This window comes from Cavia porcellus, unplaced genomic scaffold, assembly GCF_034190915.1.
Source record: "Cavia porcellus strain 051 isolate PalLab524CR breed Dunkin Hartley unplaced genomic scaffold, mCavPor4.1 scaffold_3, whole genome shotgun sequence".
Lineage (NCBI taxonomy): Eukaryota > Metazoa > Chordata > Mammalia > Rodentia > Caviidae > Cavia > Cavia porcellus.
Genome location: NW_026947486.1, coordinates 27,646,150 through 27,661,422, shown reverse-complemented (window position 1 = coordinate 27,661,422; position 15,273 = coordinate 27,646,150). Strand labels below are relative to the sequence as shown.

The window sequence follows — 15,273 nt, the reverse complement described above, 5'->3', positions numbered from 1 at the left end:
CTGAAGATCCTCCGTTCCAGTTTTACCTTCACCAATTCAGTTCCGGCCAAGCCCACTCCACCCAGCCTCTTAACTCCGCACACCCTTGAAAAGAAGGCGGAGGCGGGGCCTAAGAAAACCGCCCAGAACCTGAAAATAGTATTAACACAAAGTTGAAGAGAAGAACTCATCCAAGACAGGAACCCAGGACGAAAGGTATCAGGAGGACTCCTTCAAAATCACGGCGGCAGCCCCAATTCCTTCCTAAAAGGAAAGAAGGGAGGAGAAAATGCCAATGATTGGTCGTTACACTTAAGAGAACACCCAGGAGAACGCCCAGGACAAGAGCTTCAAGGAAAAACAGAAGCAACTATTTGCTTGTCCTGTGGGGCGGGGTTTCTTGGAGGCTTCCAGCTGTCCCACTAGGGATCTCTAGGCCCACACAGGTTGGAACGTGAGGTGCTCTCCAGGCAAACTGAGTGAGGTGATTTCGTCTTTCTCCGCCCTGGCTAGGCCAGAAGAGAGGTGTAACTAAGGTAAGGACTCCACCTAGGTAGAGTTCTTTAAAAGGCACCTGGAGCCGCTGAAGAAGAAAGCAAACTAGGAAGAGGTGGAGAAGGGTGGGGCTAAAAAGGGGGAGGGAGAGGAAAGGGAGTGGGGCGGGGCCCTGAGCAAAGAGAGTTCTGTCTCCAGCGGCAGCTGGCACAATTGCAATCATTTTCGCTTCCTTATCCATCCCAGAAAAAGGCTTAATCACCTACCTATGCGGATTATGCATTCTCTTGAGGAGGAAGAAAGTGGTGTGAGGATTGAGGCCCGGGGATGTACGGGAAAACAGGGAGGAGAAAAGGGGAAAGAATACAGTTGGCAAATAGAAACAGTATTTTCCTTTCTAGCTTTCCACAGTTCACCAGCAAAGACATCCAGAACTAGGTGTGTTCTCAAGGAGGAGGCTAAGAGGAAAAGAGTTTGGAGCTCGGTACATTTTCTGAGAGGTAAGGGAAGGAAGGGAAGGTGATGAAGTGGGTTACTAAGGAGGAATTCAAGATGAATTGCAAATATTATTATGTGACACAGCGGGAAGATTTAAGACTTTTTCAGTCTCCAAGATACCATAGCTCTAAGAATAGAGCTATCAACTCTTTGAGATAGCCTCTCAGTCAGGTATTGACTAAAATTTCCCTAGTGCTGAATTCAAGAGGTGGGAGCCAAGGACAAGAATTTCTTGCTTATTTTAATGGGATGTCTGAAAGTGACCCTCAACCAAGGCTCCTTTTCAGGGCCTCTTCCTTAGCCAGACTCTTTTAAGGGAGGAAATAAAGGAGAGAAGAGAAACAAAACAGAAGAAGAGAGGGAGAAGGGAGGTAGGAGAAATAATAATAGCTACCACCTAATATGGGCAATTCAGTGTACCAAGTGTTTTTCCATTCATCATTTCTGTTTATTCTTAGTAACAACTCTGGAGAATATGTATTATTATACTCTCTGTGTCCCTTTTTATAAAATAAAAAATGGAGGGGTATTGACCAGTATTTCTCAATAGATACGCCCAGTTGTCTAGTTAGTATTTTTGCTTGAATGACTTCTAAGTATCTTATTTTTCCCCACAAACACATCCTTTTCTTCCTCCTTTGGTAGTTCATCAGCCACCTAAATGAGACCACCATGAACCCCAACATTCAAGGGAACGCCCTTTAATCTGCTATGATCTGCCCCTACCTACCCCCTCCAGCCACAAAGCTTTTACTGCTCTCTTATGTTTTACCTCAGCAAATCCCTGAGCAAACCCCTGAGAATCCGAGGCTGTTTCTGTGCCCTAATGACTACTTTTTCAATCTGAAATGACCTAAATATTTTGCTCACCTTGAATGGATTTACTCAAAATCATACTCCCCTTACTTAATTCCTTCAGGCAAAATTGACCACTGTTTCCTCTATTCTTTCTCCACAGGACACATGGTTCTTGATACAATTGCCTTCCCTTATTAGATTACATAGTCTCTGAGGTTATTGTTATAATTTCTGTAAGTTGGATGCCAGATTGTTGTTATGCATTAAATATATGCCAAGCTCTATTTTCAATCTCATATATATTATTGAGTGAAAGTTTTATGAGCAGATATTGCTACCATCATTTTACAAATGAGGAAACCAAGGTACAGAGATAAAATAGCATCCTTATGTATATGTTGCATGAAAAAATGTTCCTGTCATAGGTATTCGATAAGTAACTTCCTATTTCCCTATGCCATATCTCTTTCCAATCACTGCTTCACCAATGCTTAGTTGACAAAATAGATGCATTAACATGAGAAACATATAGGTAAATGTATAGAACTCTCTACACATTTCTTTAAAAAGAATCATTTTATCCTTTAGAACTTCAGTTACTTAATGTATAAAATTTGGGGAATGGTACTCAATATACAATTTTTACTACTCCAACTAAAGTTATTTTCACTAATACTGGAAATTTTTAAATTGAAGCGTGTGAAAAGCATTGGATTATTTATGAAAAAAATAAATGCATGTTTGTGATGTGCAAATAACTAGTAAAATTAAGAGTACATTCTATAAGTCTATATCTAGACTGGGTGTGTCATATGTCATTATGGGTTACTTCAATCTGGAAAGGTTTCTCAAGAAAACCTATACATATGCAGGTAGCTAAACATTTTGTATTCTTTGATACTGTGATTTGAACATTTCATATTCTTTTAAAAGTTTTTTTCTGGTTAAGTGATTTAATTTTTGTTAGACTCGGTTTTGCGGGATAGAAAACATGATCCCAGATAGCAAATCGAAACTTAAATTATTGAACTTCAACAAAGCAAATTTGAATTCTTTCTCATCCAATTTTCCATTCATTTCATCAATATCAAGACCCATGATAGGAGTAGGGGGGGATGAAAACATTCATTCTCTCTAAGAGACTCCAGTATGGAAGCCCCAGGTTTCATAATACTTAGCCTATATTAATAGACTATCACATTTTCTGAGTCTTTAGAGATGTCCTCTGTCTCACTCAAATTAGGACTCAAATTAGGACTCAAAATGACTCAGGGAAATCTGTACCTCATGACCACAGTGACTGGCAAAGACAGGAATTTTTCTTTATTATTTGTTTTTGTTTTTTATAACCAGCATGTGGTTAAGTTGTCTATAACATATGAAATGTTGTGAAGGAGCAGATACTGAAAAAATGAATTTCTGATCACTTTTCTTCTCCTAGGAAGCACCACAAGGCCTCATGTTTTTAGCTGATTTAAGAAACAAAAAGCCAAAGAGCAAACAGCAATATCTTCAACCTCTTTCATTCCACCCTAAGACCAAGAAAGAGTGACTTCTTGCAGCAACAGTCTATACTTTCCCCTATTTACCTCAAAAATCAGAAGATAAGCATCAAATTACATGTCACACCCAATGATAGATTGTTGAGAAATATGCACACTCTTAACTGTCAAGGTTTATAAAGTGCAGCTTTCTTTACTCCTTCTTTATCCTTCTGCTTCTTCTTTCCCTCCTAAATCTTACACACTGCCAGAATGGACCCAATCTTGACTCCACCTCCCAGTATAAAGATAACAAAAGTTATTTAAAATAAAAAGCAGACTTGAAGAGTTGACCTGGGGAGAGGGGTGTGTTCAGATTGGGAGCAAGTGAAGCAAAGTGGGAAGAACAGAGGAGAGTTAAGTGTCCTTCAGGCCTGGGAAGGATAAAGAAGTCAAACACTATGAACAATAAATATCTGCATTCTTAATTCATGTTTCTGAAATCAGTGCACTGCTCTGACCTAGAAGAAACAAAATTGTTCACTTTATCAATTTTTGCTTGCTTTGTTGTGACCCAAAGGCCATATTCCCTGTAGGAGCGCTGCTAGAATCTGTTGCCCCTCTGCCAATATTGTACATATCCTGGAGTACAGCATTAAATTTAATGCCTGGAAAAGATAAAGATATATTGGACAAGAAAAGCTAGCTGGAAAAAGATTGTGAGAATAGACTTAGTTTACAAACTATGCCATATTGGATGCATTTATATATGCCTCTACTTCTTTGTATTTTTGTTTGCTTGTTTTATTTTGTTTTCTTTACTTTAGGTTTTTTTTGTTTTTGTTTTTTGTTACCAGCAATCAAATTTCCAATTTAGCACTTGCCAAACAGGCATTGTGCTGTTGAGCTATATCCCTGGTCCATGCCTCTACAACTTTAAATACCAATATTCTCACCTGTTGCCTTTTCAGAGATACTGTTAGAAATTCAAAGAATTGTCAAAAACAGTAAGTATGATGCAGAGGTAGCTTTATAGTAATATTAATGAATTTAGGCTTTAGGTCCCTTTTCCAAGACTTTGGAAAGAATAAAATATATTTTTCATAGAAAGGGTTCCCATAGTTTAAAGTTTCAGCCTCCACAAAACCTGTATCAGTTTCTGATGAGATTTGAGCTTACAAACCGCAGTGCCTGCAATACATGAAGGAAGTTTTCATAAAGGTTATTATTAGTAGTATTGGCAGCTATGAAAAGTATGAACTTTAAGATTCTTTCTGATCATAGATATAAGGATCATGCTCTTTGTTCCTAATAATCCCTATATATATAAATAAACTAAGTCATAAAAATAAGAACTAAACTGCTTGCTCACATTGGGAGGAATGGTTAAATTTAACTTAGGAATAACCAATAGTTCAGGGCCATACAGCCAGAGTTTGAAGCTATCCTGGCACAGTATTATTTCCTACAAGTGATAGCAGGCCTACTAACTCCTATAAGTTATGTTGTGCCTTGGGCTGCTTATTTTATGAGCAAAGAGCTTGGCTAGGGTGTGTGTGTGTGTGTGTGTGTGTGTGTGTGTGTGTGTTAATAGGAGGTTGGGTATACATAGATTTTTCCTGCCATTTTAGACCCTAGAAGCTACCATATCAATAAATTGGAAGGAGGAAGAGACTTTATAATAGAAAGCAAGACAAACCTGAGAAACCTGTAACCTCAGTTTCACCTGCAGAAAAGGGGTAACATCCTTGGCTTTCTCTCCAAAATATACATGAATGGATCATTTGAGTGTACTGTTGAGTGAACCAAGCAAAGACATGCATCTTACTTTTCATATTAAACAAATAAAGATATGAGGCAGTTTAAGGAAATGTATAAATAGAACAGGAAATCTTGTATTACTGAACTAATCTAGAGAAGTGGTACCCAAAAGCCCTAAAGGGAAGGTTTATACTTATAGATTTTGTGTTACTTACCACAAGTAATTCTCACTTCCTCATCAGAGGGGTGCTGTCCATCTAACTGCTTTCTCCCAGAGCAAAAGGAGATTTTCCTTTACCCTTCTGTCCAGTTTAGTCTTATCACTTCCCTCAGAAAGTAAAAGTGAAAAAGGAAAGAGGGAGTATTTTTGATGATTTCTTACAATCTTTCTGCCAGTGCATTTATTGAAATGTTGCCATTTTATTCTTTATTCTCTCCATTTTTTGTTTAACCTTATATCCCTGCATTGTGGTAGTCTGTTTTCCTCAAATCAGAAAAGTACCACAGATATAGTTGGAGTATCCTAGTGTGGAACCTCAATGACACATTTCCTTCTCAAGACATGATGGAAGTAGATTTAAAAGAATACAGCAACCAGACATGATGGGGCAGTCCTGTAATCCCAGCACTAGGGAGGCTGAGGCAGGAAAATCACTGTGAGTTACAGACCAGACTGAACTGATAATGAGACCCTGTCTCAAAAAAACAAAATAAAAAAAAAAACAAGAAAACAAAACAAACAAAAAGAGAATATTAGACAGGCATATTAGTCTTTATAAAGTGAGGTAATGGTTTGATCAAGAAAAAAATTCTAATTAGTTGATTAGTATATCATGGGCATATAGCTGATTATGCTTGTGTGCATAGTAGAAACACACAGTTGAAATAATCAGGACTATGTGAAAAAATAGAGTGATTATTCACAAACATGTTAAAAATAAAATTTTGAACCACACATTTTACCACAGATTCATCAACTGATCATAGAATGTTGGTATCATGAGGCCTAAAGAGTTTATTTTAATATGTGACATGAATACTAATAGTGAAATGAAAGATTATATTAGATTATATATAAGTAATATTGTCTAATAGAATTTATTTATTTTATGGTAACCTACTATTATGGTTTATATATTGTGTCAACTTGTGAAGTTTATGCCAGGGATTTAGCTCAGTGGTGTAAGTGCCTGCCTAGCAAGCGGAGGTTGTGAGTTGGATCCCTGGTAATGGAAAAAAAAAGCTAGAAACACCACTGCTGGAGGTTTAGTTCATTGTTATAAGAGCCTGCCTGGCAAGTGTGAGGTCATAATTTCAAGGCCCTTGTACCAAAAAAAAAAAAAATCAACTTGTGAAGTTTAGAATCCTAATCAAATAACTCAGCAGCTGCACATCCTGGGCGTAGAGGGCAAATCATTACCATTCTAAGATATTGTTCATCGTGTCAATTTGAGAAGGTAAGAAATTTAACCAAATGATTCATCAGTGGGCCGAGGTCCTTAGTTTGTAACATCCTCAGCCTGTGTAAGAGGAGGGCATGAATATGGTGCCAGTGTAACACCCACCCCAGGGGAATTGCTTGCATACAATAAAAGGCAAATTAGGAATTACTGATTGCTGGTTCTTTGGAGGAGCTCCAGTCTTGGTCTTCAGCTTGAAGGTCATCTCCTGGCTTCTGACAAATACTGTTCAGTTTCAATCTGGGACTCTTCAGCCTTCATGATATACTCTTCAGCCTTCTGTTGTGGATTCTTTAGCCTTCCATCGCAGACCCATCGACCTCCTCATACAGACTTGCACAGGATACTGCTGTAAGCTCCAGCCTTTGGAATGGACCCTTCAGTCTCCAGTGTACAGATGCCTTCTGCATGCTCCCCCATCCAACTTTGTGGCTGATCATTGTAAGCCAATCTTGAAATTTCTTACACATTTTTATATCATATGTTATATCTTTTTCTCTAGTAAACCTTGACTGATACACCTACTAACAATGAAAAGTAAAACTGGCTTCCATTTACAATTGAGGTATTTTAATGACATTTGCTTAGTAAAATCATATTACTTAAAGAAGTATATCAAGTGAGTAATGGTAAAGATAGTGTTCAGATATGATTTAAATCATGAAAGTGAAACATAAATAGCTGAACTTTAGCAAAACCAGAATGAATCTAATTTTCTACCCAATTCAAAAGTTCCTTTATTAAATACCTTGATTTAGAGGACAGTGTGACACCCAAATCCAGAAACAAAAAAACAAATTCTATCCTCTTCCTGTAGCCACGGCAGTACCTTAATAAAACACGGCATTTTTCCATTGAACATAGGAAAAATCTTGCACCTTTCTCCCTTGAATCTTCTGAAATCTGAAAGGAGCCCTTTTGTGGCTCCATTGCTGTTGTTATTCTAGGGATTGAATCTATGGCCGTAACACTGAGCCAAATTTTTTTTTTCTTATATTAAGACAAGATCTCCGTAAATTGCTACATTCCCTAGGCTGGGGAGGAGGGACTTTTCAGAGGTGGCTGAATCTAGGTTGTTTGATGCTGAGAGTAAGGGTGTCCCATGCTGAATATGTATGGCATTAATCAATAGGCTTAAAGTCTATATAGAATATAAAGGGACAGAAAAAAGCTGTTGCTGCTCATGGCTCACTGCCTGCTGCCTGCTGCCTGCTGACTGCAATATATGGCAGAGATTACTTCTCTGTGATTCCTCTTTGCCATGTCACCTTGCTTTGAAGCAAGTCAACTATAAACTGACCCCTCTACAAATTGTGAGCTAAATAATCCTTTCTTCCCTTAATTTGTGGGTGTCAGATATTTTGCCTCAGCAATAAGAAAAATATCTAAGACAGATTTTGATATTGAGAGTGCGACTGTTTCTATGACATAACCTGATCACATGGTTTTGGAGCCTTTGGAACCAACTTTTGGAAATATTTTGGAAAGGTGGTCTATTTTCCTGCCACAGACTTCCAGTGTACTGGATTATAGTTGTATATGATCAAGACCAGCTAATTCTGGCTTTTATAACACTGTGACATACCTCATTCAAAGAGCTCACTACATTGTAATGCACTTACCTTTTTATGTGTCAGTCTTACCTATCTGACTATTAGATATTTATGAGTAGGATAGTAATCATTAATAATTGAATCATCTTTATGCTTTCCACTCTGTGGCTAGGACCAGGTAAATAATAAGTATGCAAAAATAATTTGAATGAGATAATTTAGAGATACAAGTACTGAAGGGTATTCATATTGGCTTCCCTAACTTACTAACTATCTGACATTTTACAAGTTATGTAACCTATATGGGCTTCGGTTCAGTTGCCTATAAAGTGGAAATTATCACAGTAGTTATTACAAAGAACATTGTAGTTTGGTAATTTTTTGTGAATGTGTATGCTGTATGAGTGATTGAACCCAGGACCTTTACACTGAGCTATATCACCAGGATATGTTTTTAAAAATCACTTTTTATTTTAAAAAAGTAAAACAAAATTTTATAGTGAAATAATAGGAGAGGTGGCAGGAGAACTTCCTGCGATGAGTGGCATGAGCTAAAGGTCTGCACAGCAAGTCTAGCCATGCAAGATCAGCACCTCCCTCAGAACCTGATAGTTTCCTGCCCAGCATTCTCAAACACCTGGGGACCTGTGATAGGTTGCTGGAGTTCTGGTTGGACCTTGCCCAGTGACCCCAAGTGGCAGAGGAACTGCCTGCACTGAGAAGCACAAGAAAAAGCTCAGCACAGCAAACTGCACCAAGCCATGCAAGCTTGGCACCTCATTTGGAACTTGGAAGGGACCCAAACAGCGACCCCAGACAGCTGGGCAGCTTTGATAGGCCATGTAACATGAGCTAATACCCTGCAAAGCATACTCCATCTAGCTGTTCAGCATTGGTACACCACTCAGAACCTGGTAGAGTCCTGCCCAGCAATTTCAAGCAACTGGTGAGCTTCAGAGTACCACATGGGGTGTGCTCAAGGTCTGCCTAGTGTACTTCCCACATTTAAGGAGACTTCAAGTGCCACCTAGTGAGGCTGCCTAGTGACCCAAATCAACTGGGGAAACTCCCTGCAGACACCCTCAACCCAAGAAAAAACTGAGACCTTGCGTTTAGATTCCCTAGGACAACACAGGAAAATGACAAAATAAAAGAGCAAAATCTCAAACCTCCATCCCACCCCAAACAAGCCTAGGAGACATGGACACAGAAGAAAATGTAAGCCATTGACCTGAAAATTCTGAAATGAGAGCACCAAAAGTAAAGAAACTACTCCATAAAGCTGTAAAGGAAATCAGATGAGAAATAATCTCCCAGGTAAAAGAGGAAATGATAAGCATAATAAAAGAAATGATGAACACATCTAAATGTCATAGATAAAAAAAATTGGACAGTAATCCAAAAAGATGGAAATCTTGAATGAACAATATAAGAAAAAAATAGAATGCATGAGACACATTCAAAGAGATATCAAGGAAATCAAAAATTCCATCAAAAGTGGCAATAGTGCCTCAATGAAAGCGAAGATAGACTTTCAGGCCTCAAAAACTAGATCAAAGCTAGTGAAAAGGAAAGGAAAGATCTTTTTAAAAATAACGAGGAATCAGGAAATAACTATTCAACAGTTATAAGATGATGCAAACAAAAATAATAAAAGATTGATAGGTATAAAAGAAAAAGGTGAAAATACAAATGATACAAAAAGACTGTTAAAAGCAGTAATAGCCTAAAATTTCTAAAACATGGAAAAGGAGACTGACATACTGATAAGTGAAGTATATTAAACTACAAACAGCAATAACCAAAATAAATCTACACCCAGACGTACAATAATATCTCAGACATTCAACATAAGAACAAAATAATAAAAGCTGTGAGAGAAAAGAGACAGATGACTAATTTTAAAAAGTCCATCACAATCACAGCAGACTTCTCAACACAAGCAGTGAAATCAAGAAGAGCAGGGAGTGAAGTATTTCAGATCCTAAAGGAAAAATGTCTTTCAACCCAGATCAGTCTACTCTGCAAAATTGTCCTTCAAAATTGATGGATAATCAGATACTTCCATGATAAAGAACAGCTGAAGAACTTCATGACCACCAAAACAATCCTTCAAAGAATACCAAAAGATATTTTAGATAAGACATAAAAATAACTATGACTTTAAGAACACAAACAGAGTAAAACTACTAATCAAGGCAAACAAACAGAGGAGAAAGGTAAAGAACCAACAACAAAAAGATTATATGACAAAAATGAACCAATATATATCACTTATAACCATTAATGTAAATGGCCTCAATTCATCAATTAAAAGAAACAGACTGGCATGATGGATAGAGAAAAAATTTCCAACCAAATGCCATATACAAGAAACCCATCTAACCCAAAAGGAAGTTCATAGGTTGAAATCAAAGGATAAAAAACAACACTTCATGTAACAGGACCTGACCAAAAAGCAAGGATTGAAATTCTTTAGTAGCTCATAAACATGCTTAAGTAAATGCAGAATAATCAAAATTATCCCATGCATATTATCTGATCATACAGCCATGAAACTAGCAATTAATGACAAAATAAACTGCAAAAACTCCATAAGTGCATGGAAATAAAATAATACACTCCTGAACAATTGATGGGTCATAGAGGAAATTAAAGAAGAAATTAAACAATATCTACAAGAAAACACAAGTAAAATACAATTAACCAAAACCTGTGGGATGCAATGAAAGCAGGCCTAAGAGGAAAATTTATTGTAGTGAATTAGCACATCAGGAAAATAGAACTAACACAAACAACCTGATGCTATACCTCAAACATGTAGAAAAAGAAGACCAAGTCAAGCCCAAAGTCCAAAGAAGGGATGAAGTTATAAAGATCAGAGCAGAAATCAATGCAATAGAGACAAAGAAAACAGTACAAAGAGCTGAGGAATCAAAGAGTTGGTCCTTTGAAAGAATAAATAAAATTGATAAGACCTGAGGCAACTGCATGGTTTATGTCTTTGGCCCCCAGACCTCATGCGTTTGCGTTATGCATTTGTGATTGGTTCATTGTCTACTGCTTAGATTGATGGTATCAGTACTACACCCACATAGGGGTGGAGCCTACAAGTTAATGGCAGGAAGAAAGTGTGGCTCTTTCTTGATGTTTCCCTTGCTGTTTGCAGCCATCATGAACTGCAGCCCCGCCATACCAGCCTGCCTTGGAGCCAACTGAGTATGGACTGAAACCTCCAAAAACTGTAAGAAATAAACCTTTCCTTTCCCAACTTTGGTCATCAGGTATTTTGTCTCAGCGACAAGTAAAAAGTAACTAAGACAGCAACTTTATTAAAAAATGGAAAGAAAACCTTAAATTCATGAAATAAGGAATGAAAAGAGTGAAATCACTACATACCCCATGGAAACACAGAACATCATAAATACCTACTTTAAAAAGCATTACTCTCATAGGATTGATAACACAGAAGAAATAAACAGATTCCAAAATACATATAAATTACCAAAGTTGTGTCAAGAAAATGTTAAACTGCTGAATAACCCAATTTTAATTAATGAAATTCAAAATGCGACTAGAACATTAGCAACAAAGGAAAGCACAGGTCCTGATGGATTCAAAGCTGAATTCTACAAGAAATTCAATAAAAATTAATGCTAACACTTCTCAAATTCTTCAATGAAATTGAAAGGGAAGCAGTTCTTCCCAACTCATTCCTGGAAGCCAGTATTACCCTAGATACTAAACCAGAGAAAGACCCAATGAGAAAAGCAAACAAATACCTAAACCAGAGAAAGACCCAATGAGAAAAGCAAACAAAAAATCAGTCTCCCAATGAACATAGATGCAAATACTGGCAAATAAAACTCAGCAAGTCATCAAGAAGATTATAAACCACAATCAACTGGGACTCATCCCAGGATTACAGGGGTGTTTCAACATATGCAAATCAATAAATGTAACTCATCATGTTAATAGAGCTAAAGATAAGAATCACATGATTACTTCAATAGATGCATAGAAAGCTTTTGATAAAGTCCAACACTTGTTCATGATAAGAACCCTAAGGAAAGTTGTAAGAGATGGTTCTTACCTTAATCTGATAAAAGCCATCTATGACAAACAGCCAGCATCAGAAAAGGATGTCCATTGTCACCACTCCTATTCAATACAATGCCAGAAACATTAGCCTGAACAATTAGACTAGAGAGAAAAATAAAAGGAATAAGGATAGAAAAACAAGAATTTGAATTATCATTATTTGCAGATGACATAATATTCTACATAAAAGATCCCCAAAATTCCATTGAAAGACATCTAGATGTAATAACCAAATTCAATAATGTAGTTGGATACAAAGTCAACACTCAAAAATTGATAGCATTTCTGTACACAAACAGAAAACTCACTGAAAGACAAATAAGAGAACCTGCGCCATTCACAGTACAATCCAAAAAAATGAAGTACTTAGGAATCAATTTAACAAAGAAAGTAAATGATCTATGTAGTAAAAATTATGATATTCTGAAAAAAGAAATCAGAGGATCTTGAAAATGAAATTATATTCCCTGTTAATGGATAGCAAGAACAAACAGTGTGAAAATGGTCATTCTCCCAAAATGGTATACAGATTTAATGCAATTCCAAAAAAATACCATTAGCATACCAAAAAGATCTAAAGAAATCATTCCTAAAATTTATCTGGAATCAAAAGAGACCTAGAATAGCAAAGGCAATTTTAGCCAACAATGGCAAGGCAGGAAGGATCACAATCCTTAACTTTGAATTTACACTGCAAAGCTACTGTGACAAAATCAGCAGGATACTGGAATAGAAACAGCCCTGAAGATCAGTGGAATAGATTAGAAGATAGGACCACAACTACAAACACTAAACCATTTATCTTTGACAAAGGGTCCAAACATGTTCACTGGAAGAAAGATAGCCTCTTTAAAAAGTTGTGTTGGGGGGCTGGGGATTTAGCTTAGCGGCATAAGTGCCTGCCTTGCAAGCAGGCAGTCGTGAGTTCAATCCCTGGTACCGATAAAAACAAAAAAGACCAAAAAAAAAAAAAAGTTGTGTTGGGAAAACTGGCTTTCTACTTGCCAAAACTTAAAACTAGACCCACACCTATCACAATGTACTAGACTAAAGTCAAAATGGATCAATGATGTAAGTACTAAAACAGAAACATTTAATCTGATGGAGCACACAGTAGGTAGAAATCATGAAGACATAGATGTAGGCAGAGAATTAATGAAAATTATCAAATTGCATGGAAATAATTCCCAGAATCAATAACTGGGATCTCATCTTATTAAAAAGATTTTCCATGTCAAAAGGTATCTCCAACAAAGTGAAAAGAAATTCCATGAAATGGCAAAAAATCTTAGTCAACTGTCCCTCAGACAAAGGATTTCTATATAAAACAGATAAAGAATTTTTAAAAATTCAGACCCTCCAAATTCAAAGATACAATTCATAAATGGGTATCTGAGATGAATACATACTTCTCAGCTGAAGAAGTACAAAGGGACAAATAAATACATTATATAATGTTAAGCATCATTGGTCACTAGATAAATGCAAATTAAAACCACACTGAGAGGGGAATGGGGGGCATGGTGGATGGGTAGATAGCATGGTAAAGCACCTCTCTTACAACAACAACTCAGATGCTAGAATGTAACATCATGGAGAAGACCAGATGAAAGGACAGGGATTCTCACAATGTAGAAAGAAACTGAGGAAAAAGAATAGAATAGAATAGGAAAAAGAAAAAGTATAGAATAGAATAGAACAGAAAAGAAAAGAAAAAAGAAAGAGGACAGAAGGCTGGAGCTAGATGCTCTTTCACTGGAGCTGGTCCCATGCTGTGCTGGACACCTTGGAGTCGCTGAAGTCATGGTCACACTGAAATCGGGGGGTTGGTGAGCCCAAGGACCTTGGCAGGAGGATGTCCTTCAATGAAGAGCTAAACTGGTACAGAGACCTGCACTAACCTGTGGTGAGTGCTAGGAATTTGGTCCCATGAAGGGGGTGACCAGCTGGAAGACATATTGGAGTTGGGCAGGATGGACCTGAATCTGGAACCACAGTGGCCTCAGTTGACTGATTTTATTTGAATCTGGTATGTTTGATAGTATCAAGTCTAAGAATATAGTCAAGTACTCCAAAGATGACAAGATTTAATAGAATACCCATTCTGGTTTCGATTATCAACTGCTTTTGAAGTTCTATAATGTCTCCAATCTTTTGTTTTTATTAATATTGCCATGTACTGCTATGTTCAATTATAATATGCCTGATGATATAGACAATTATATTGAAAATAACAAAAGACATCATAGTAACTACTGTAGACACCTAGTATTGTGGTTTTATGTGTCATTGTTTCATGTTTTTCTAGAAATTTGTTTTGTTGTCTTATTTTAATTTGTTTTTCTTTCTAATATAGAAAAGATAGGTATACATGTAAAGAATCACACATGCGTAGAATTTCTAAACATTTTACCAGAATTGATTATATAATGCATGATATAATGAACAGATACTCCGAAGAAAAAGGGACACTAAGATACTGAGAGCTAATTCCATAGCATCATGATATAAACTCTAGCAATACTATTACTCTCTGTTCAGAGTGATATTCGTCTGTTTTCCTTTGTTTAATTTCAACATACATAAAGATATGGAAAGATATTTTGAATACAATGAGAGACATTATGGCAGCCATTGTTGACTTCCTATTATCCAGTCTTGAAGACCTAAAATGTCTTCATCATCCTGTTCTGATCAGTTTAATATTACTATGTTTTTTGGTCATTTTCCTTTTTATCGGTACTGGGGATCAAACTCACGACTGCCTGCTTGTAAGGCAGGTGCTTATGCCGCTGAGCTAAATCCCCAGCCCCAGTTTAATATTATTTTATTTGGTACAAATTCACTGTGTGTGAAGATACAGACAACTGTTTAGAAGAAAACAAGAGATAATATGATAGACAGTGAAGCTCTCCAGTGGTCTTGCTTTGAAATCTGTGTTTCTTAAATTTTTTTGTTATGGTGTTTTGGTTTTTTTGTTATGTTTAATTTTACCCTCTTTAAAATTAAAAAAAAGCACACTGAGATTACATCTAACTCCAGAAAAAATGGCCAGGATCAAGAAAATCACCAATAACAAATACTGGAAAGGCTGTGCTGAAAAATGAACCTTTTTGCACTGTTGGGTAGACTGGAGTGTAGACTGGT

At 36.9% G+C, this 15,273-nt stretch overlaps 1 long non-coding RNA gene across 2 annotated transcripts; it reads left to right on the top strand.

Moving 5' to 3' along the window:
• Window positions 1–326: 326 nt before the first annotated feature.
• Window positions 327–14,863, top strand: LOC111757737 (uncharacterized). 2 transcript variants are annotated; one of them, XR_010046567.1, is made up of 4 exons: window positions 327–515; window positions 876–974; window positions 3,212–6,913; window positions 11,195–14,863. It is a non-coding gene; the product is annotated as an uncharacterized LOC111757737 (long non-coding RNA). The 2 variants fall into 2 exon arrangements; XR_002792029.2 differs by lacking the exon at window positions 11,195–14,863 and having other exon boundaries at window positions 3,212–9,165.
• The last annotated feature ends 410 nt before the right edge of the window (window positions 14,864–15,273 follow it).